Source organism: Homalodisca vitripennis, unplaced genomic scaffold, assembly GCF_021130785.1.
Source record: "Homalodisca vitripennis isolate AUS2020 unplaced genomic scaffold, UT_GWSS_2.1 ScUCBcl_2088;HRSCAF=6492, whole genome shotgun sequence".
Classification (NCBI taxonomy): Eukaryota; Metazoa; Arthropoda; class Insecta; order Hemiptera; family Cicadellidae; genus Homalodisca; species Homalodisca vitripennis.
Window position 1 is genome coordinate 41,971 of NW_025778215.1, and position 23,177 is coordinate 65,147.

Below are 23,177 nucleotides of genomic sequence, written 5' to 3' on the forward strand. Positions count from 1 at the left end.
CATTAATTTTAAAACATAAGAATTTTCTAAACATCATATCTCTTAGCTCGTGCAAATACCTTTTCAAGAATACTGTCAACGTCCTTTGTGTTTCCAACTATGTACACAAATCATCAAAATATCATTATACACCGTGTATATCCTCATAATAATAACCTTTAGAATATTTCGGCTATGCACATATTGAAGAGCACAGCTTACTATATTCGTAGATTAAAATTATGTGAAACCACTATATATTAGGTAAGAACAGTAAAAAATGTGTTGTTTAATTGCATAGGATCTAGTTCTTCAAATATATGTGAACAATATAATTTTCTCTGTATGTGCTTGTATAATGCTTTAGGATCTATGCCAAATGGTCTATTTGGTTTTTCCACAGTAACAATATATTTGATCCATTCAGCTAGCCTATTGACAGGTATATAATGCCTTTCGTTGATAAATCAGTACTTTTGAATTGTTTGCAAATTTAATTTAATTATTTTTACTGAAGAAACATTTGTTTTATACCTATACATTATAGCTAAGTTTAGTGTTATATGAATGAGGGAAACAGCCTATGTCTTCTAAATCCTCTTTATTTTGCATGTAAACATTTGGTATCATTTCGTGACATCAGGAGATGATTCGAATTATTTTATTAATTTAAATTTTATGTATAATCTTAAACCTAATATGGGGTTTTGTAACTTTTAACATTCAAACTAAATAATACAAAGTTTTGTTTTACTGTAATAGCTCATATTGAAACTTGCTTCACAGGCTGTAGTAAAACCGGCAAGGGCCTGTAATTTTATACTACAGTTTTATAATTTGGAATGTATTCCATTATATTTGATTAATAAAAAGGATGGGACTTCACTGAATGCAAACTAAATACTAAATCTCAGCCCTTGACTTTAATAGTTTAGGTGTATGGAACGAAACAAATTGTAACCAGAAGGCCGATAAAATGAATTTTCAGAAACAAATTTACCTCAAAACTAACAAAATTAAAACGAAAAACTAAGTCCTGATATTATTTAAACTCTTTTTGTATGTTAAAAATTTAGGCTAACAGTCTGTGCCATGATGTGTTTAATTTATTATACGCAGAACATGTATTCATTAGAAACTATTTAATTCCATCAAATCATAAAGTGGAAAAATATAAAAGCATGTGTAATGTTTGAAATAAATACACGAACAAATAACAAATATAACATAGCACAGAAGGCGTAATGCATTGCAGTCTAAACATGAAACGTAGCATACAGGATGTTATCTTAAAGAGGAATAAAATACATGAAAAGGAGATATTACTGTACTATAACTGGTAAAGTATGAAAGGTATGTTGAATATTAAGTGTGTTAGCCGCAAAACTGACTATATAAATAAACATTGAAATCCGTCGAGAAACCAACCACGTGCGGTCGCCGGTCATCTTACAACATTATAACTTATAAGGGTTTTTATAATAAAACGAAAATTTTTAGTATTTCAAATTTTAGTCATTGTACAAGACTAACTATAAGTCACTACTTTACCGTATGGAATAACTGACATGTACCGCAAATACATGCGGGGGCGTGTGCGCCTGTGTTTTTACTGGGCTGGTGCATTTTAAGTTAGTTGCGCAGAATAGTCAGTAGTGAGTAATAATTATTGTAAAATCTGAAAAAAAGTTCTATATAAGAGTACATTTTAATGTTTAATTAGAATACTAATAACATATCAGTAAAAGGTAAAAAGTCGTCAATTAAGTTTGAAATATAAGATTTCAAATCATTTCTTATCAGTAAACCGGTTTCGAGGAATATTAATGATAAGCTTCATATTATGTAATAATATACATAAATATAGACTAACTGAATTATCCTAAAAACTATATGTATATGGTTGGTTTCAAACATTAAATAGTTTTGCATATTTGCTTATAACAGACGCTGTTCAGTTCTTAATTTTGCATATTTGACGTGGAATGAATTGTATGCTTTTGTTAATTCACAAGCACCTATATTTGAAAATTCCAACAAATATTTAATTTTAGTATTGTTTTAGAAATTTTCAGCCATTTTAAAGCATATATTTACAGTTATTTGAAATAATATAAAGTCAGTATTTTTATTTTTACTCATTGATGGACGCACTGGGCGCAATAAGTATCAATGTATTTAAACAAAATAAGACTAGTGGTGGGGGTATTTTGTTTTGTAGTTGTCATTAAGAATTAAAATTTTGTTACACAAAATGGCAAGCAATGCTTCGTGAAACAATGAACGCATATCAAGGGCAGTAAATGTTGTTCACGCAATGACGTTGTATGACCTAAAAATGAGATTTTGATACAAATTTACTTGTATTGCTACAATATGCAATACACCGCAGTCCCTATAAGAACTAAGAGTAAATAAATGAGCGTACCTCATGAGCGAGTCAGTTTTCTATAATATTGGAATGGACGTGAATATTGAAATGTTGGTAATTGCTATGCAACTAATCCTTATTTTTAAATTTTGAGCAGCAGAGACAAAATTCATGTGTGTTTAATAAATAACAATGGTTTCTATTCTTAAATTGACAAATATTTTAGGCTCTCGGGTCGAATGTTAGAAAACCTCCTAGCAGTCAAAAACTTATATCCGAGGGAAATCTTAAGTCAGATAAGTAATAGAAACTAGTGCCTTCAGGAGAATAGGATCTACCTCAGTCTACATTAATTTAAAGATGGCAAAGTTACAGTTAATGAAAGGTGCCAAGGAAAGTTTCTAGACAATATTAGATCATAAAGAATGGCAGCCCGCATAGTCCAGGAAATTATAGAGGCTAGACTAGGATCATTACAGATCAAGACCTTCTGCAGCCAAGAAGTTACCAGTGATCAGAGTCAACCTTGAGTCATGAAACGTTTAGATAATGTACCCTTTAAGAAACAATTTAGTTTTCAGACGTTAGTTTTCATAAGCAGAACGTTGATAGAGACTAAAAGTTTATTGAGAAAGTCGGTAGCTTACTTCTAGAGCCCCTTAGTCTAGTAGCTATTTCCTGATAATGCTGTAATGCTTCTAGAATTCAGAATATACCAGTGTTCAGTATTTTTAAAAGCCGAAATCTGCCACTGAGGAGCTATACTAGACAGTGTTTCAGGAATTCCAAGACGTTCATAGAATTTAGGAGCTCCCAGATGATGAACCACATTAGGGGTAAATAGCTTCTTGCAACGAAAAGTCTCCATTGGCCAAAACTTCCCATTGTTCCGGAAAAACTTAGAGCCTTTAACAATTCAGATATTAGCTTTTAAATATCATTAACCCCTTGGAGAGGGGCCGAAATGTTATCAAAATCATCATCCCTGTGGCATTAAGACGTGAGTTATTAAGATTTTGAATTTAAAACGAACGCAACGCGTTGGAGAGTACTTTCCATTAAGGTTTTGTGCATTAAAAGCTCAGAATATCTCACTATAAGTGTGGTAATTTATTATAATTGGTATTTTATGTGTAGTCAACAGTCGTTTTAGTTGCAAAACATTTAACATCCTATATCTTTTATTATTATTTTAGTTAATTTTTGTACGTTTATTTTATATTTGATTCCAGATAGCTTAGATAATTAGACGAAAATGACGTGAAAATGGTGTTAAATATACTTTCTATAGGTAGAAATATGTTTTATTTTTTTTAATCAATGTAGGATGTAACTTGTCTAGAATATAAAAACACTTAAAGTAAACAATTTTATTTAAGAAACGTTTAAGAGTAGATCGTTCAACCTATATTTTGCAATTAATAAAAAAATGATTCTCCTGGCATATTTTCCTTAAATTCTTAAACCCTAACTTAACTTCAGGCTCAGAAGAACTTCAAATTTCTTTTACTGATGCATACCTCCTACCATAAACGACATCAGCCTTATTTTAAATAATAAAATATTTCTCTAAGGTATTTGTAAGTTTTTAGTTATCGCTTGTTGCTTGTTATTAATTAGTGATTGTTATTAATTACTTGTTATAATTATTTTATCAAAGAATTTGTAATTAGTTATTTAAGTATTTGTTGATTTTCCATACAATAATTAAATTATATGTTATTTACTTCTTGTTTTTCGTCGCTAATCAAGTCTATTCTTCATATACTATAACCAGTTCCTACATTCAGGTTTAAGTTGATATTGTATTATAATAAATATGTTGAAATACGTAGAAATGATTTTATAACTTTACATACTGTCTAAGCATCAAGTATGCAACATATTGAACCTAAGAAGACTCAATTGGAATAAATTAACAATATTATTATTATCAATATCAATATTAGGTTTACCGAATACTAAATACTATAAAGCAATAAAAAGACACAATTTTTAAAGAATATAAATAGGACTTTGTAATGAGGAACCGGTTTATATTAGATTTATATCACTTACAAAACAAGACAGAACAAATGTAACTTTGGAGCAGGTTTACAGTGAGACACGAGTCAAGTTGATATCGAGTAGTTTAAAGACTCGATTGGAATTATCTTAGGTTTTATACTTTATTCCCTTAGTTTAAGAGCGGTGAAGACAGATTTTAACGACGACTCAGACTTAATTGCTACCCTCAATTTTATAATTCGTCTCATAAATTCATTACATTGTTTTTTTATGTATTTAATAATTTAAGTGAATTTTACCCATCGTGATAAAAATTATTCAGTTAGTATTTGTAAGTGATATTGGAATGATATCAGAATTTTCAAATATACGTCATTAATTGAAGATCACATGAAGGGATAATAAGGATGAAACTTTAATTCATAATATATGGACCGTACGTAACTAAATATTAAATATGTCACTTGCATCTTGAAACAGTTAAGAAATGTTAAAATAATAACATTAAAGATTGTAACTTATACAGTGGATACACCAATCGGGTAGTATGCAGTGCCGATATCAGCTCAGATGCAGTTAAGTGCTAGGAACGATATTGACACTAGGAGCTCTCTGCAGGGACGTGGATAACCTCAGATCACGTATTGGCTCAACACTAGAGAGTCGAAAGAACGGAATTCGATTTCATCTCACGTGATAGCTGTTAATGCTTCCACTAAACCGTGTGCATTTGTTATGTTTGTAAAGCAACAATGCTAGTTAATGCCTTTTAAAAAATTATCATCTATTTTTCATATAAAAGTACGTGTGGAAACACAATATTATAATGATCCTTACAGTATTAGTACAGTAATATCTTTGTCTTTATTTGATTGACATGGATATTTGGTGACAACTGAAATTAATAACATTATGAGTGTACTAGTGGTATGTTGCTTAGATATAATAATAGGCAATACTGTAATTTTTATTTTATCTCCGTAAGGCCATTAAGAAATAATATTTAGTTTTTCCTTGTGTTGTTGCTTGCTTTAAAATTATAGTGCATATCCGTCCATCTGCACATATATGACGACATTGTTTTGTAGTAAAGTAAATAATTTGACGTTTATGGTAATATAATTTTCATAAAAAATTGGCAAACTGAATACCCGTGAATAACTGAATTTAAACAATCAGTATTATCAATAGAAGTGATGACATTATGCAGTACTAAATTCTGTGTAGTAAGTATGAATAAATACGATTAAGTTAATACCATCAGCATTTCGTTATTTTAACTGTTAAATGAGTGCTTTAAGAACTATGAAGCAAAAGCTTGTTGAACCATATAACACAATTTACAACAACAAAATCTTGAGTTCAAAATTTAAATACTTAGTATATATATATATATATATATATATATATATATATATATATATATATATACGATCATACGATATATACAAATACTAATGCAATTCTATAAGAGCAAAAATCTTTAAATTTAGCACGAACTTGATTTTCTTTCCGTATATACACCAGAACAAGTTTGAAAACTAGCACTTTTTTACCATCCAAAAATATTAAAAACTAGCTGATATGCGAATATGTTTGTGCTTTTTCTCCTTTTGAGCCACTTGTCGTAGATCAAATAAAAATGTTTATGGTTTAAAAAGAAAATTATAAATTAAACATAATGGGCCGAACGGGTTTTCAAGTATAAACATCGTTTGACCTGAAGAACGCTAAAAAAACTTGTTTGCACATTTTACCAATGTTTTACGTTCAGACCTTTTAACCATGACCTAACTAAAGGAAGCATATTTTAAGGTAACATATGTAATTGTTTCTTGTAATATGGTTGTCTTTACCTATTTAAATATATTCTCTGCGTAGTGTCGAGAAATACAGTTTTCTCATTGCGCTAATCCTACGTTATCCTAGGTCCTTTATTTATTCTCTTAATCAGTGTTTCTTCAATATGATCCTGTTTCTTTATTGTCCTAAAGAATATAAACCGTCAAAACTAATTATTATTCATCATTTTTACGCTTGTTAAGCGTATCCCATTAATACTTTGAAACTCACCCATGTAAATGAATTATTACTTATAACTGCGCTGAAAAAAATTGTATAACTGAAGCTAAATTGCAGTGAAATAAAATTTAAGTCATGCTAAAACTTAACTCTGCCTACTTCATCTAAAAATTAAATTTATCACGTAATTTCTCCTGCTCCCATACTTGATCAATAACCGAATTGGGGCCTATACGCGTAGCCCAAACGAGCCAAAGTTGAGTATACCTTATACAAGGGGAAAAATTTTAATGAAAATTGGAAAAACAAACGTTTTCAATAAGATTCAGTGGTATAACGAATAAAAGTCTAATTGAAATAAATTTGTGAAGTACTCCTTTGTGTAATACTGTGTAATGAAAGGTAGTAGTTATAGTGACAAATTTAGGTATCTATATTATAAATAGCTACTGGTTTCACAGATGTAATATAAAGCTCGAATCCTCAAGAACTGTAGAATGTAGGTTTCTTTGATAAAAAAAATATTTAAGTGGCAAACAATTATCTTTAAACCGTAAAATAATTTTATTTAGATAGTAGATCTAATGAATTTGACTTAAATTGTATATTATGAAAGATTAAAAATAAAGGTATATTCTCGATGAATAACGATTTTTGTACAGTATTCAACAAACTATATTCAATTTCATACAGTCAAATTGATTGCACATGTTGAACCATGCTAGAAAAGTTACCCCAACATTTAAAAAATCAAGTTTTGTACTTTGGTTAAATATAAAACGCTTAGTCATCCTATGTAAATAAATATGTTTTATTGTAGATTACACATATTTTCCTAAACGAAATTTTTCAAGAAGGGAATCCTAAATCGTACGAAAGTTTGACGATATAATGATTATAAAAGAACAATATAATGGTACAATCAGCTGATTAAAGCAGTTAAAATTTAAACAAATGACTTTTTCCTCGCTAACAGTGCTGTTTCATAACGAAAAATCACTTTGTTTAACACCGGACTCACTGGAAAGTAAATAATCACTCTTGTAAACAATTTTCTTTACACAGTATCGTTGGATTTATAATTGAATTCTGTCACTTTTTTTATCATGTGTTGTTTTTAACAAACACACACATACACACATTGCAAGGAAGTCTCATCTTACAGGCCTATCTCGTTGATTTGTAGTATAAATAGCTAAGATTTTTGAAACAATAGTAAAGGACCAATTATTTGCATATTTAAATTCTAGATCAATCATTTCAAATAAACAGTTTGGATTTGTACCCAATAAAGGAGCAGATTTAGCATTAGAAAACCATATTAAACACATATCTGACTCTATAAACGCAAATAAAAACAAAGTTTCCATCTATCTTGATTTTCAAAAAGCCTTTGACCTTGTTGATATTGATATTCTCTTAAAAAAGGAGAGTACTATGGAATTGGCGGGAGGGCATTAGATTGGCTGACTACCTTTTGTAAAAATAGAAAACAAACTGTGAAAATAAACTCTTTTACCAGTAACATATAAGAACTGAGATATGGTGTTAATTTAGTGTTATTCATCTATTTTTACTATTGTTAATTTAATGGTATTCTTCTATTTTTCCCTACGCTGATGATACTTCTTTAGTATGCTCTGCCTACAATAAAGAAAGATTGAAAATGTTAATTAGTCACGATTACTGTAACTGTACCTGTGAAAAAATAGAAATATTTGATAAAGTTAAATATCTAGGATAAATAATTGACCGAAATTTAAAATGGAATTATTACATTGACGCATTAAATCTTAAGTTAAGAAAAATTAACTATGCATTGTACCATATGAAAAATGTTATTAGAGCAGAACATCTAAAACAAATGTACGCATCGTGGTTCGAAGGTACTTTAAGATATGAAATTATTCATTTTGGTAGTACGAATGAAAATATCCTTCAGCCTGTAGTACTAAATCAGAGACTTGCAGTGAGAAATATCTATAATATAAGAAAGTTTGATCCTGTTACACACTTATTTCAACAAAAAGATATTTTTAACTTTAAACAGTTGTATGCTTTATGTACTCTTTGTCACATTTTGAAAAACATTGAAAATTATAGTTTTAAAGAAAAGAAGGTGAACACACGCTCTTCCAATAATGTAATCTTGTTATTATCTAATTTTTCAAAGGAAATTTCAAGAAAGCAATTTTGTTATTCTGGTGTTAAGTTATTCAATAGGTTTCTTTTAGAGTATGGTAGTACATTGCTGTTTGACTGTAAACCAAAGTTTAATATTAAAGCAAAACATTTTTGTAGTCAATTATTTGTAGGATAGGTAGTAATCGAAAGTAAAATATTGTTATTATTATTGTTACCTTTATATATTAATTTTATTTAAGCTTTGTATTAATCTTGTCGTTGTTGCATTTATCTTGTTGCTGTTGTATTTATCCTGATATTGTTGAACTTTACTTGTTATTCACTCATTTTGTTATTGATTTCCTTGTTATTGTTTTGTTATTGTCACTCAGTTACTCTTTATCTGCTATTGTTGTTCCGGTTTTGTTAAATTATTTATAATTGTTTGTTTTGTTTGATTTGTAATTGTTATTCAAATATAGTATAGCATAGCCTCCACACAAGATCAGAGACATTTTAAGCTATTAAGAAATGTGCCAACTATATTTTTTGCCACACGTGCTTTACAGCACTTGGCAACATTTATTTTTACTGTATTGTAATTTTTGAAATTAAGATGATTTGAACTGTGAACACACACACACAGGGGGTAAATTAAGCAATTATTTCTGATACACTTCTATTATATAATAAATTAATTATATATAATTTCATAAGTATAGTGAAGGTTTAATGGTGGATGTATATATATATATATATAAATATTTACACACACACACACACACACACACACATATATATATATATATATATATATATATATATATATATATATATATATATTTTCCATAAAAGTTCTCTTGGAATATTCTTCTATAACTATACTTATAGTGTTGGAACTATTTGAGTTTCATAAGGTGGTTTCATAAGATAATATCGTATATAAACCCTTAACCCTCACAATATCATTCTTCTTACTTTATCATTTCTACTATAAAGAGTTTGGAATTGACCAACAAATTTATACTTTCGGGGTAATATAGATAACTTTCATAGTCTACAGTCCAAGGGCCAAATGTTACTAGAATTTATGGAGGAGGAGGAACACAGGTTGTCTTGGTCCAGAATCCTGCAGTATAAATCACGTCGTTCGCTTTACCCTCCGTTCTGTACTTTACTACTTAGTTCGACCACCAGCATCTAATTGATCTTGAACATCACCAACACCAAGTTAGGTTGTCTTGGTCTAGAATCCTGCAGTATAAATAACGTCGTTCGCTTTACCCTCCGTTCTGTACTTTACTACTTAGTTCGACCACCAGCATCTAATTGATCTTGAACATCACCAACACCAAGTTAGGTTGTCTTGGTCTAGAATCCTGCAGTATAAATAACGTCGTTAGTTTTACCCTCCGTTCTGTACTTTACTACTTAGTTCGACCACCAGCATCTAATTGATCTTGAACATCACCAACACCAAGTTAGGTTGTCTTGGTCTAGAATCCTGCAGTATAAATCATGTCGTTCGCTTTACCCTCCGTTCTGTACTTTACTACTTAGTTCGACCACCAGCATCTAATTGATCTTGAACATCACCAACACCAAGTTAGGTTGTCTTGGTCTAGAATCCTGCAGTATAAATCACGTCGTTCGCTTTACCCTCCGTTCTGTACTTTACTACTTAGTTCGACCACCAGCATCTAATTGATCTTGAACATCACCAACACCAAGTTAGGTTGTCTTGGTCTAGAATCCTGCAGTATAAATCACGTCGTTCGCTTTACCCTCCGTTCTGTACTTTACTACTTAGTTCGACCACCAGCATCTAATTGATCTTGAACATCACCAACACCAAGTTAGGTTGTCTTGGTCCAGAATCCTGCAGTATAAATCATGTCGTTCGCTTTACCCTCCGTTCTGTACTTTACTACTTAGTTCGACCACCAGCATCTAATTGATCTTGAACATCACCAACACCAAGTTAGGTTGTCTTGGTCTAGAATCCTGCAGTATAAATCATGTCGTTCGCTTTACCCTCCGTTCTGTACTTTACTACTTAGTTCGACCACCAGCATCTAATTGATCTTGAACATCACCAACACCAAGTTAGGTTGTCTTGGTCCAGAATCCTGCAGTATAAATGACGTCGTTCGCTTTACCCTCCGTTCTGTACTTTACTACTTAGTTCGACCACCAGCATCTAATTGATCTTGAATATCACCAACACCAAGTTAGGTTGTCTTGGTCCAGAATCCTGCAGTATAAATCACGTCGTTCGCTTTACCCTCCGTTCTGTACTTTACTACTTAGTTCGACCACCAGCATCTAATTGATCTTGAATATCACCAACATCAAGTTGTCAGACGTTCATTAAAGTCGAACCCCTTTTACGTTAGGATAAGTGCGCCTTTGCTACCCGAGAAGCTGATATTTAATGTCACGGTTATGTTAGATGCAATAGTTGTATAAATGAAAATTGCATCTTATTCCAACGACATGTATTGTCTAACCGAAGTATTACGATACTTAATCACTTGGAGTGTCACAAGCACTCAACCAAGTGACATAATCTCACATAGTCTGCTATTTAAAAAGAATTAACTCGTAGAATCACACCATATGAACCACGAAAAATGTGAATAGGTGTAATTATCTTTGGAACTTTCCAATGACTGATATGGATATTTAAACAATTTGAGTGAGTTTACTGTTTAAAAAGTGTATACTTAAATCACATTACAGTTAGGTACTGTTTATATCTTAGGTGTAGTGTACAGAGTGTGCCATGAGTCACTTCACAAAATGCATTACTGTAAAATGTTTACAATTAAAGCATTTCATAATTTTGGTACCAAATTAAAAAGATTACAATCTTGTACGTAAACTAAATTCAAATAGTATTGTTGTTAAAATACCACTAACCAATACCATTTCGACTCTAGTTGTAGCTTGTACCACTAGCTACAACTAGAGTCGAATTGGTACTAAGGAAAACTACTAGTGTCAAGTGACCTGTAACTAATGATATATAAATAATATTGTTTTCTTAGCAGTGTTTATTTTTGTAATTGATTTCCAAACACTTCTCCAGAAAGATTTGTCACTTTCAAAATTTCAAAATTTTCGTTTGACAGAATCTCCGAAATAGTAATGTGTGAGAAGGTTTGATAAAGGGATAAATTTAGGTCTAGGAAATGGGCTCTGACATTTTACGACCACTTGACTTTTATCGCGGTACACCTTTACTTCAATGGAAAACAATATCGTTCAGAATTTGAGGTCGCAAATGGTTAGGACGTGCTTGTATGTGAAATTGTGTACATATTTAACCAGATCGGTTCTTTATTTCTAATATACACTAGAATTAGATCAAATAAAATCTTATTAATAACATTTCTTTTTTTACGTGAATTATTCTGAACAAAACTGTTTTATGTAATGTATCATTTGAATAAATAAACATTAAACTTAAAACTATGTTATATTTAAAAACCTTCAATCATTTCTATATTTTTTATGTTGACAAAGGTTTTTCTATTGAGCTATACCTTGTCTTTCTTGTGTATGGTCCAAGATTTGTGCAGCTGTTCTTGACCAGCAATTTTAGGTATATACATATAAGGTGTATACATATGTTGATCCATAAACTGAAAACGTTGCTCTGGCAAAACCTTTTTGTTCCCTAGAAGTTATTATTCAAATATATTCAGTGAGAAATCTAAAAACTAGATGTGTAACAATAGTTTGATGATTGAATAGTAACACAATAATTGTTAACTTAGGCTACGAAATGCATTTGATAACCAACGTGCAAAATGAAAGATATGCATCTAATTTGCAGCAATCAGCTAAATTTGTTGAGCTTGAGGTGTAATTTAAATTTCAAATTTTCATTGGTTTTTAAATGACTTTATGTTTTATCGTTAATTCATCGTAGAAGTCATAAAAGCAAGATTAAAATTCCACAATTTATCTCACAATAGTACCAACCATATACGTGACTATAAAGACACAGAACTTTTGTGAGTTTCAAAGTGAGCCTATGTTTCCAAACTGATTATCCACAGAGAACAAGTTTCCTTCTACAGTTTTTTTTTAATTTTGGAATATAGCTTTCACAGACGATTTTTTTTTTCATGCTCACAAAATTATTTGAGTGGTAAGATGTACTGGAAGTAAACGCTTTCAAAGCCTCCTATTGGATCATCTGAAAGCTTTATCTAAGACTTTGGTCTGCTAAATCATAAACATGTTACTATTTTAACGTAGTTTAAGCAATATATGTAGCACTTTTCGTCAACCACCGTACTTGACAATAAAATGGCACATCTGGAAATTAACTCTTGATTAATGAAAAACACTTTTAAACTATCAAATTTTCTGAGTGTATGGTCTGATATTCTATTTTAATTAAGTCTTGCATTTTACCATATTAGGGTTTGTTATAAATATCATAATAGAATTTAATGGATTTTCACCTCCTCGTAACTTAATTCCAAATATATCCAAACCTATTTTAGAGTAACACTTATTCTTATTTTCTCGTGGCACTATCCCCTTCAGTTTATTTTAAATGAAATTGGTGTTCATATCAACCAAAGCCAAGAGTGTAATGAGGTTCTGGGTCTAAAGTCAGAAGCCCAAAAACCCGCCTACAGATAGGCGTATAGTGAGCTCGACATGTGAAGTGAAGATGAAGCAAGTTGCCTTTGAGAGAGTGTACATGATAGCATTACTTGATTTCTACTCTCAACAACGTAGATATGGTGGGAAGAGTTGATTAAACGTGAATTTTAAGTTTAGCTTCAATTCAACTTCTTTTGCAGTGTCTGATATCTGTCGCCGTCTCAGGTTACTTTCCTGGAATCCCCCCTCACAAAAAAAGCTGTCGGCAATAATGAAGTTTAATATAAACTTTTTGCATCGCTTCAACGTCAGAGACACCTACACTATAAAATATAGTGTAATATATGTGAAAGGGCATTAACGGATTTCATTTCTATAAGTACCGTTGGAATGTTAATTAATTCAAATAAGTTAATAATAAGTTATAAATAGTTGGTGTCTAGTACATTTTTAATAACTATAGTTGTATTGTTTTATTTATTGTTATTGTATATTTCATTATTTCCTTATTTCCAATATATAAGGAATAACAATCATGATTTTGCACTTTCCTGTAACGTATTTATTAAAATACGTAAAGGAATACGTAAGTCATGCTCGTTGGTTCATTAGTATTTACCAAGTTTGGTTCCATTAGCTTAACTTGATTTTTAAATAATATGTTTTAAATACAAAATGGCGGCTAGAGGCTAAACAATATATTTCTTTATCAATTTTTGTATAGTATTTTTGTTTGTTTGAAATGATGAATACTAACACCCACATAAGGCTGAGACATCCTTTTGTGACCACTTTGTATTTAGGGTTTCCGTTGTCTCTAAGGAATGATAGTTTTGTGACTTTGTTTTTGTTAAGTTCCAAATATCCAAATATTTCCTATAGTATTACTTATGTGTGTCTTTACTTACTTGTGGAAATAATTGTTATATTTGGGATTTAATCAAACAGTATTTGTCATGGAACTAAGCATAGAACAAGTAGAGCTGTACCTATGGTAGCAGTTATCACTATGATATACGGCAGTGAGGTCAACATAACCTTCGCTCATTGTCCAGATCTGATATATTGTTATAGTAGTTGTTGCATGCTCTTTTTTATATATATATATATATATATATATATATATATATATATATACATATTGGTGTACTATTAACAAATTATTTAAAATCGTGTTTAAATTAATCTTCAGAGAATTTGTTTTATTACAGGTATACTTTATAAACATTGTTAGACACTGGAATGAAATACAGTTAATGCTCAGTTATTAATATAGAACGCTATATGTAATGTAATTGTGTTGAATAACATAAAAATAATTAATCAATGGTAAATTAAATCAGGTAATCAAATTAGTATATCATGACTATTTACAAAACGAAGTGCAAAACGATTCATGAAATGTAGATTTTTGATAAGACTACAACCGGTGAATATTTTGTTAGTTAAGAAAATAAATTTAAAATAATATATAAGGATTCGAAGACCGTTTAGTTCTTCTGGTACAAGAGAGTTTAAATAACATAGTCAGGTGAGAGAGAGAAGGTATGTAAGATTTTGATATCACTCACCAAATTGGCTTTTCCTCAGTTATACATTTCACGATTCATCTGACGTCGGACCCTCCTGAGGCTTCCCAAGTAGTTAACTTGGTGTATATGGGTACTTTGTTTGAAGTTTGTTTATGACGCTGGAAGGATTGTGAATGAAACAGGATTTTTCCGGACATTTGTCATCGTTCAGTGATACAAAATATACGTTTCGAGATCTGCAATTTCATCACTTCTTCAGGTAAATTGCAGATTTCGAAACGTAGTATTACTGATTTTGCTTTTGTAAATGAACGATGGCAAATGTACGGAAAAATCCTGTTTCGTCCTTGGACATTTGACTACATAGTTAAGATTGTGAACACTTCACAATAGTCACTGGCATCGGGGAGGAGGGTATGTAATAATAAAGGAATCAGGGGCCAAACACAAATTCCACACATCTAATGTGCTTTACAAGGGGGACTTACAAGACTTGTTGAGAGAGACCACCTACTGGCTAAACAGAAAGAGATCGTGACGAGCTTACATCTAGAGATAGAGTGAGAGAAAGACCTTCACCATGAACATCTGCTCCTGGGCAACGTACAAGGAACTCTCTACCGAACAATCAGGTAATCCTGTGATCTCAGGTAATTTCAGATTACATACTCCACCTCTGATTCCATAGCGCAACACAACTTTTGATTATTTAGTCAGTGATTACAAAAATAAAATAAGTTATAATATTAGGAGCCTCTGCGTGTCCGAAGCAAGCTTACAATTTCAATACCTCCACTGAACACAATACATCTAGTCATCGCAAGATACTCTGTATTTAAAAGAATAAAATAAGTTCTCCGTGAACAAAATTCGTTGTAAATTATAACTCTTTTAAATTTCACTGCAGGATGCACAAAAACTAGGAAATAGTATTCATTCCTTTTCTAAATTTTGAGCAACCTTCATTTCAAACTCTTTATCAATGAGTTGTTTAAAAACGTACAGTGTTTTTTTAATGTTTATCCTTAGTCTATTTAGTGAATTTGTAGATATACAATCTTTGTATGAATATGGCTGACCGATATATTAAAACATTTGTTTGACATGAAATAATCCAAAATCTTCGTACGGGTTTTGGTTTGAATCAATTGAGAATTACTGCAGTTATCGGTTTTAAAACCTCACATTACATTTTGCAAGCCCATCTCCTACATACACACGCACACACATGCATGGGTATGACTTGGTTTTCTCTATGGTTTCAAAACATTCCCTAATAATAGATAAATGAGTATTTAAACTGTCTTTGGTAATTAATATGGAAATAAAATACACATTTGCATATATTCATTAGCTAATAACAAATATATTTTATTATTATAGCAATAATATCTGAACACCATTGCATAAAATAGCATAAAAAATTTAAGTTACCATAAAACTGAGTATTGGCAATAATACGTGAATAATTTACTTTGTAAAACATTTTTTATATTATAATTTTGTGTTTATCATAGTTTATGTTCAATTATATTCTCTATTTAACCTTCGTCTCTATTAATTTTCAAAATATTCACAGGCATAGTATTTTAAAACATGGCAATTTGTGGTCGACCAAGTATAGTCGGCTCTGATTGCAATACATCTGTACTTATCTGAGATCTCTGGTTCTCCTTGTCCCCAGTTGGTATAGTCAAAACTATTCCCAGAACCGTCCCATACATAGTGCCCTTTTGAGCTCAAGTCATTTCCTGAAGTCCAAACTAATGTTCCTGAAAAATATGTTTTATTACACGCAAACTAAACACAAGCAAATAACGAAAAGTATCCTACAAGATGGAAAGTTTAGTTATGATCAGCTCATAGATTGAGTAACAGTATGCATTTACTTAAAACGCTCAGGTTAAGAAACAGGTACTGACAAGTACATTTATGAAAAAACATAACTAATAACAAAGTTGGGTTGGAAATATTGCAAGTGAGTTATCAAATATAATTTGAACGTAAGAATACTTCAACATTGTTTTATTAAATGCAGTTAAGTACAAACATATTATTTACTTGCACATGAAGATAATATACATTTTTCATCGAATACAAAGAATTTTTTAATTATAAAATAGCATTTAGACGTATGTATTTATTTTTTATACTCAATAGAAATATTTATTTTAACATGCAGAGTTAGACTATGTAGAGTAAATTACCGCCTATGTTGTTTATTAGTCGACGTTCCGACTGGACTACTGCAGCTTTTGTACAAGTAATATTTTTCCAAAAAAGTATCATTCATAATTTACTGTTCATTTACAGACATGATTGACTATAAACACTTTTCTCAATAGTACGAATAAATAAGGAAGTGATGACGATCCATCGTAAAGAAAAGATATCCTAACTTAAATAACAGTGAGTTATTCACTGATATAGACGTAGATTCATTTAAGCTTTCTTAGTGGAACATAACTTAAAATTAACGCTAGACGTATGTACCGTACGTATATAATCTTTTGTTATACTAAAACCGTTGTTACACTCAGAAGTTTACCGATTAGTTTGGATTAATAAAACATTTTAAAAGGCTAGAAGTACAACGCAGGGACTAAAAACCACTCTTTGTTTCTTTCCTTATCCAAAACAAAACCTAGGAACGTTCTGGCCTAAATAATGAATGGAACATGTTGAGAACTTAATTCCCCCATCACACTTAAATCTTTACGATTTCCCTCTCTCTTTTTTGATAAATATATATTAACTAATAATATTAATGAACCAGACAGTATCTCGCTCTTACTTCCATTATCGCTCAGTTTTAAATTAATAACTCAAAGTTTTTTTTCCATTAGGTATAAAATTAAAAAAAACTGTTTTCCTTCCGTTTTTATTTCGACCACAAATATTTTGTCATTATTGTTATACAATAACCTATGAATTAAGTGTTACCTTCTTGTTTGTATTAACGTTGTGTTTTGTAAGAATCTTGACCTTTAATATAGCCTAATAGTCTAGTGGTTTGTCTATTAAGGAGGGATTTCGATTTGTTTTAGTTGTTTAAATGTTTTTATTCCAGTGTTTCAACTTTCTCGAAAACCCTTATTCCAAATTACTTTATAATATATATATATATATATATATATATATATATATATAAAGAAAAAAAATCCAAATTTTGTCTCCACATATATTTCCGTAAATTGTATTATGAATAAAACACGACTATATATTAAAAAAAACATTAACACTCAAATTTGGGGTTGTTCCAAAAATATTGTGACGAGGTTGATACAAATTAAATTTTAAAGCTATATCAGTGAACTTCAAATTATTGGATAAGCTGTTAGCCTCTTCTTTTTAATTAATTAGATCCATCACTAAAGCAATCGCCTTATCAATGACTAATCACTATTTTATTTATATTATAAAAAAATTCTGAATGGCGTATTCTACATAAATATGCTACCGACCTGGGAATCTTGCAATTGACTTCCGCATTTCGGCCTGTTCTGATTCGTTCATAATGGAAGCAAGACGCATTCCCTCATTGTTGCATCACTCTATAGCGGTATACCAGGTTACCTATGAAAAAAAGGATAAAACTTGTTATATAATACGCCCCAGATAAAACTAGTTTAAATCTGTGTATAATATTCGTCTGAGATATATGGATACTACAGAAAGTTAAATATGAAGATACATGTTTTGGATATACTTAAAAACCCTAAGTGTTGAATTTATAAAGTTTTATATAATTGGCTTAAAATGCGGTGGTGTTTATCACATAAATAGCAAAATTCCGGCTAAATGTGTTCATAAGTGCTAATCTAGAAAACGACTAGACCAAATCGGCTATTCCTTCTTTTTAATATTCCTTGAAGTCCAAGGAAGATGTTGATAAAAAAAAATCGGAAAAGTTTCCTGGAATAATTTACAATTCAGAGAAATATAGATAATATTTATTTCATAATAAAAAAATAACTGTCACTAAAAAGGTGTTGTCACGTTTAAAGGGGCTTAAACATTTGTTAATATTAAATTTGAAAAGAATTTGATATACGAGGGCTTTTCCAAAAGGAATCAGACATTCTATCCTCCCGCTTAAACGAATGAAGCGCTGCCACTGATTACGAGCTCCTCCTAGGCCACCTGCATAGACTGATCATACTCCTCGGTGAGGCAGAGCCGAGCAGTACCGACAAATGCCGAATATTCATGAGTCGTTTTATATCCGAACATATCTGAAAAACATCGAACTTATATAAAACGTATACTACAATAATGTTTATTAAATTAATTATTAATATTGAACTTTCTTGATACCTCCAAAGACACTTGACAAAATGTGAGATGGTTCACAACGAATAAAGAGTTATAATTTCATCATATTTTGCATATAGGCTTAAAACGACGTTACATATATTTTTTTATTTCATTGGAAAGCTATTAAAATTAATAGAGCAAAGCAACACATTCATAAGCATAGCTGCAAAATATTTTAATATAAAGTCCTTAATTGATAGTACATAAATTAATAATTACGCTAAAAAAGCTGTAGTAAAGAGTTATCACAGTAGATGTGTTAAAAACTAGAAATTAAATGGATTAAAAAAGAAACTTGTGAGCATATGTTCAACAAAAACATAAATATGACAAAATCAATAACAACTACCAAACTTAAATACCTAACATAGCACGTAACATCGTTAATACATAACACATTTCCTAATATGATTATAGTAATGTAAATGACAATTTCAGTTTAAGATCATATACGAATATAAGTATGGTTTTATAAGTTTAAACACCACTTTTATGATTACGTACACACACACACACACACACACGCACGCACACACACACACACACACACACACACACACACACACACACACACACACATTATATAAATAATGAAAATGTTTTAGACCTATTGATCTCTAATGCTATGAATATTAAATACGTTGTAAAATCAATGTTTAATGAAATAAATGAAATTGTGCTGCATTCTGCAACATTCAGCTTCAAAATTTAATTGAAATATATTAATGCTGTACCACACTACTGAAAGGTGTTTAAAAAGACAGAAAAACATGAGCAGCGTTACTGCATTAAAGTTTGCCAAGAGCTTGGGGATTCGCAAGTGGAAATTCACAAAATTCAACAGGCTTTTGGGGAGTCTGCCGTGAGCACTATTCCAGTAAAAGAGTGGTACAATCGATTCAAAAATGGTCAAACGTAAGTGAATCGCGTTCAGGCAGGCCATCGAAAAGCTGGAATGAGAATGTTCTTGTACAATTGAGAAATTTAATCACCGAGGACCGTCGTCTTACAGTCCGAGAAATAGCAGAAGAAAGTAGAGTCAGCATTGGGTCAGTACATTCGATTTTAACAGAGGATTTGAAAATGACAAGATTGTCCGCAAAATTTGTTCCAAAATTGCTGAAAAGGGAGGAAAACAACTTCACCTTGAAATTCCACAAAACATGCTGGACAGTGCAAATAGTAACCCTGGCTTCCTGAACAGTGACCATCGGTAATTAATCCTGGATTTATGGATACTACCCGGAAACCAAGATGCAGTCATTGCAGAAGAAAATCACGACATCTCCAAGACCAAAAAAAGCACGGCAAGTTCGTAGCCCATTTTAGGTCATGTTGCCAGTCTTCTTTGACTCCATTGGAGTGGCCCATCATGAGTACGCACCACAAGGCCAAACCATCACAAAAGAATACTACATTGAGATTCTTCGTCATCTACGTCATGATGTGCGGCGCAAACGGCTGAATGGGTGGGTGACAAAAACTTGGAAGCTCCCTCACGACAATGCACCTGCCCACTCTGCAAATCTAATTCAGAGTGTTCTCGCTAAAAACACACATCTGGTTTTCCAAGCTCCGTACTCCCCCGGCTTGGCTTCCTGAGACTTCTGGCTATTTTCTTAGCTGAAAATGTCCCTGAAAGGGACTCGATTTCAAGAAAGAGAAGACATTAAAAACACACACACACAATATATATCAATAAAATGTTTTATAAGTGACAATAGCCGAATTTAATTTTCAACAAACATTGAATCATAAAAAGTACTTGCTCTGCCGGGACTAGAACCCGGACCTCTCACTTGCCGGGTGAATGTGCTACCATTACACCACAGAGCCCTTAGTTTTTAGGCTCCGTATATATATATATATATATATATATATATATATATATATATATATATATATATATATATATATGGAAAGGGTGGTGAAATAGAGAGGGTGGGAGGGGGTTAGCCTTTGCATACTTGTTTTCCAATTTTAATATCTCTTAAACGTTAGTCAGATTCGATTATGCTGTTGCTTTTAACTATTAATTAACTGAATAGCCGTCATTATTAATTAGTGAATAACCGTACACTAGCTTACTGTTAGCAACGCACTAGGGTAAAGTATTATATTAAATATTTTTGCCTATTAAGTTTACCTTATCTAGTAAATACTGTTATTTCACTTTTCCTAGTAAGAATTATTTTAATTCAATATGAAAATCAGCTTTCCACCAGCACGTCACCAAAGAAATTAATTAAATTTAAGATAACCGTTAATCCTTTTTACTCCTAATTTGTGAGTTTGTTTATACATTTCACTAAGTACAATTTTGGTAGCATCAATGGTTTAAGGCAATTTGACGAAAACAAGAAAGCACTACGATGTCTAAACTTAAACGTGCATTAATAAAGAATTTATTATCTCATATAAAAAATTTGTTACAATAATGTCAATAGTTAGTTTATATTACTATGAGAAATGTGTCTATTTGAAATCCAATTAACTTCAAGTGCAGGTTAATATTTGTGCAAGTCAATATTTATTTTGAAATTGTATGTTAATAGATTACGTTAGTATGGGTAAACTTGGCATTTATTTAAAATTCAAAATTTTTATCTAAAAAGGTGAGTGAGGTAAATAAAACATGCACTTGAATTAAGCATATTTAGTAGCTGCTTAAATATAGGTACTTTTGTTATTTTATTTAAGAAATTTTAATTTACTTTGGAATGTTTAAGTAAATAAGCTTACGATAAAGGGGAGACTAATATATTATCAAGACAAATTATGTTTTTCGACCTTTTTTACTTCTTATTTTAGCTACATAGAGCAATGCTCTAAAATATTGATTCATATCCTTGCAAGTCATAACTAGTGTATAACTTTCTACATCGCTTTTATAGGAGAAATTACTATTCCGTATTTGTTACTATAAGTGATAAGATCCTGATTTGTTCTATTTTTGTTCTTTTTTGTTAGTTTAACTCTCGCAATAAAATATGTTATCATAACAGAAATAACAGGTTCTATAACTATCTGTTTATTTCATTATATAGGTAGTGATTATTCTATAAGTAACGGAAGACTACATTCATGAATTTCTACTACTGCCCACATTCAAATTCTACTAAGTTTCACTTCATAAGGAGAGACTTTTACAAGTTCAGTAGCAGTGGAACAGTGTTGAGTTCAGAGTCTCCTTGAGGAAAAAGAACAAAGGTATCAACCACATACCTCCTCCAAATCATTGATACAAACTGTCAACAGTGATTTCAACGCACCTCGTCATTTCCAATTTTATACTTCTTTGTAATATTTTCTGGAATGGATGTATCTGTAACATAATATTTTAAACACTTATTTCATGAGGTCAACTTTTATTCAAGACAGGTACATTCTGATTAAACGGTGACCAATAAGAGAACGCTGCGGCTGTTGCATGTATCGGAACTCCAAAAAATATGAAAAGTTCTCATGAAGGAATTATAAGTGAACGGACAAACGGTTTGTTATCTAGCCATGAGCGTTTCCTTACTTCCCTACGAGGTAGTGATACGTGAAATATACAAATTCTAGAGGCTCAGATCAGATATACTTTGTACAGATAAAATTATCATAAAATAAACCTACGATAAGAGTAATAATATCCAATAACCTTTTCCTTGACCGACTCGATTCATGCCACCGTTCAATAATCCCTCAACTTTTGTAATTATCGAGAAGTGCATAAAAAACATATTATAAAGTATTGTACAGTAAACTCGTCAAAAATCGTCTACAGGTGGCCTCCGTTTAATCACAAAGTAACCAACATTTAAAATAGCGTACATTAAGTTTAATACTCTCACCTTTTTGAAAATATACAATGTTATTTGTAACTGATACTCTTCTGCTACAATTACTCATCCATTAAGTGTGTAACCAACTTAGTTTTTAGTTAAAACTACTGTTTTACACTTTTAGCATAAGAGGTACATTCAAAATTAGAACTGGCTAGAAATTTTTTTTTTCTTAACAGACAAATCTATATGTATACTGTAACAGTATACTAACTAATATTTTGAAGGAACAGAATTTTTCCGGACATTTACCATCGTTCAGTGAAACAAGAAATCAGTAACACTATGTTTCGAGATCTGCAATCTGATCTCTTCTTCAGGTAAATAACTAACCCAATACATAATTACAAAACTAGTTTAAAATAAACA

At 31.1% G+C, this 23,177-nt stretch overlaps 1 protein-coding gene across 1 annotated transcript in view; it reads right to left on the bottom strand.

Moving 5' to 3' along the window:
- The window catches only part of LOC124371835 (nidogen-like), a 52,974-nt gene extending 38,772 nt beyond the window's left edge, over window positions 1-14,202 (bottom strand). The window contains exon 1 of the mRNA XM_046830192.1: window positions 12,052-14,202. The gene's annotated coding sequence lies outside the window, so the exon portion shown is untranslated. The remainder of the gene's footprint in view (window positions 1-12,051) is intronic.
- Between the last annotated feature and the right edge of the window lie 8,975 nt (window positions 14,203-23,177).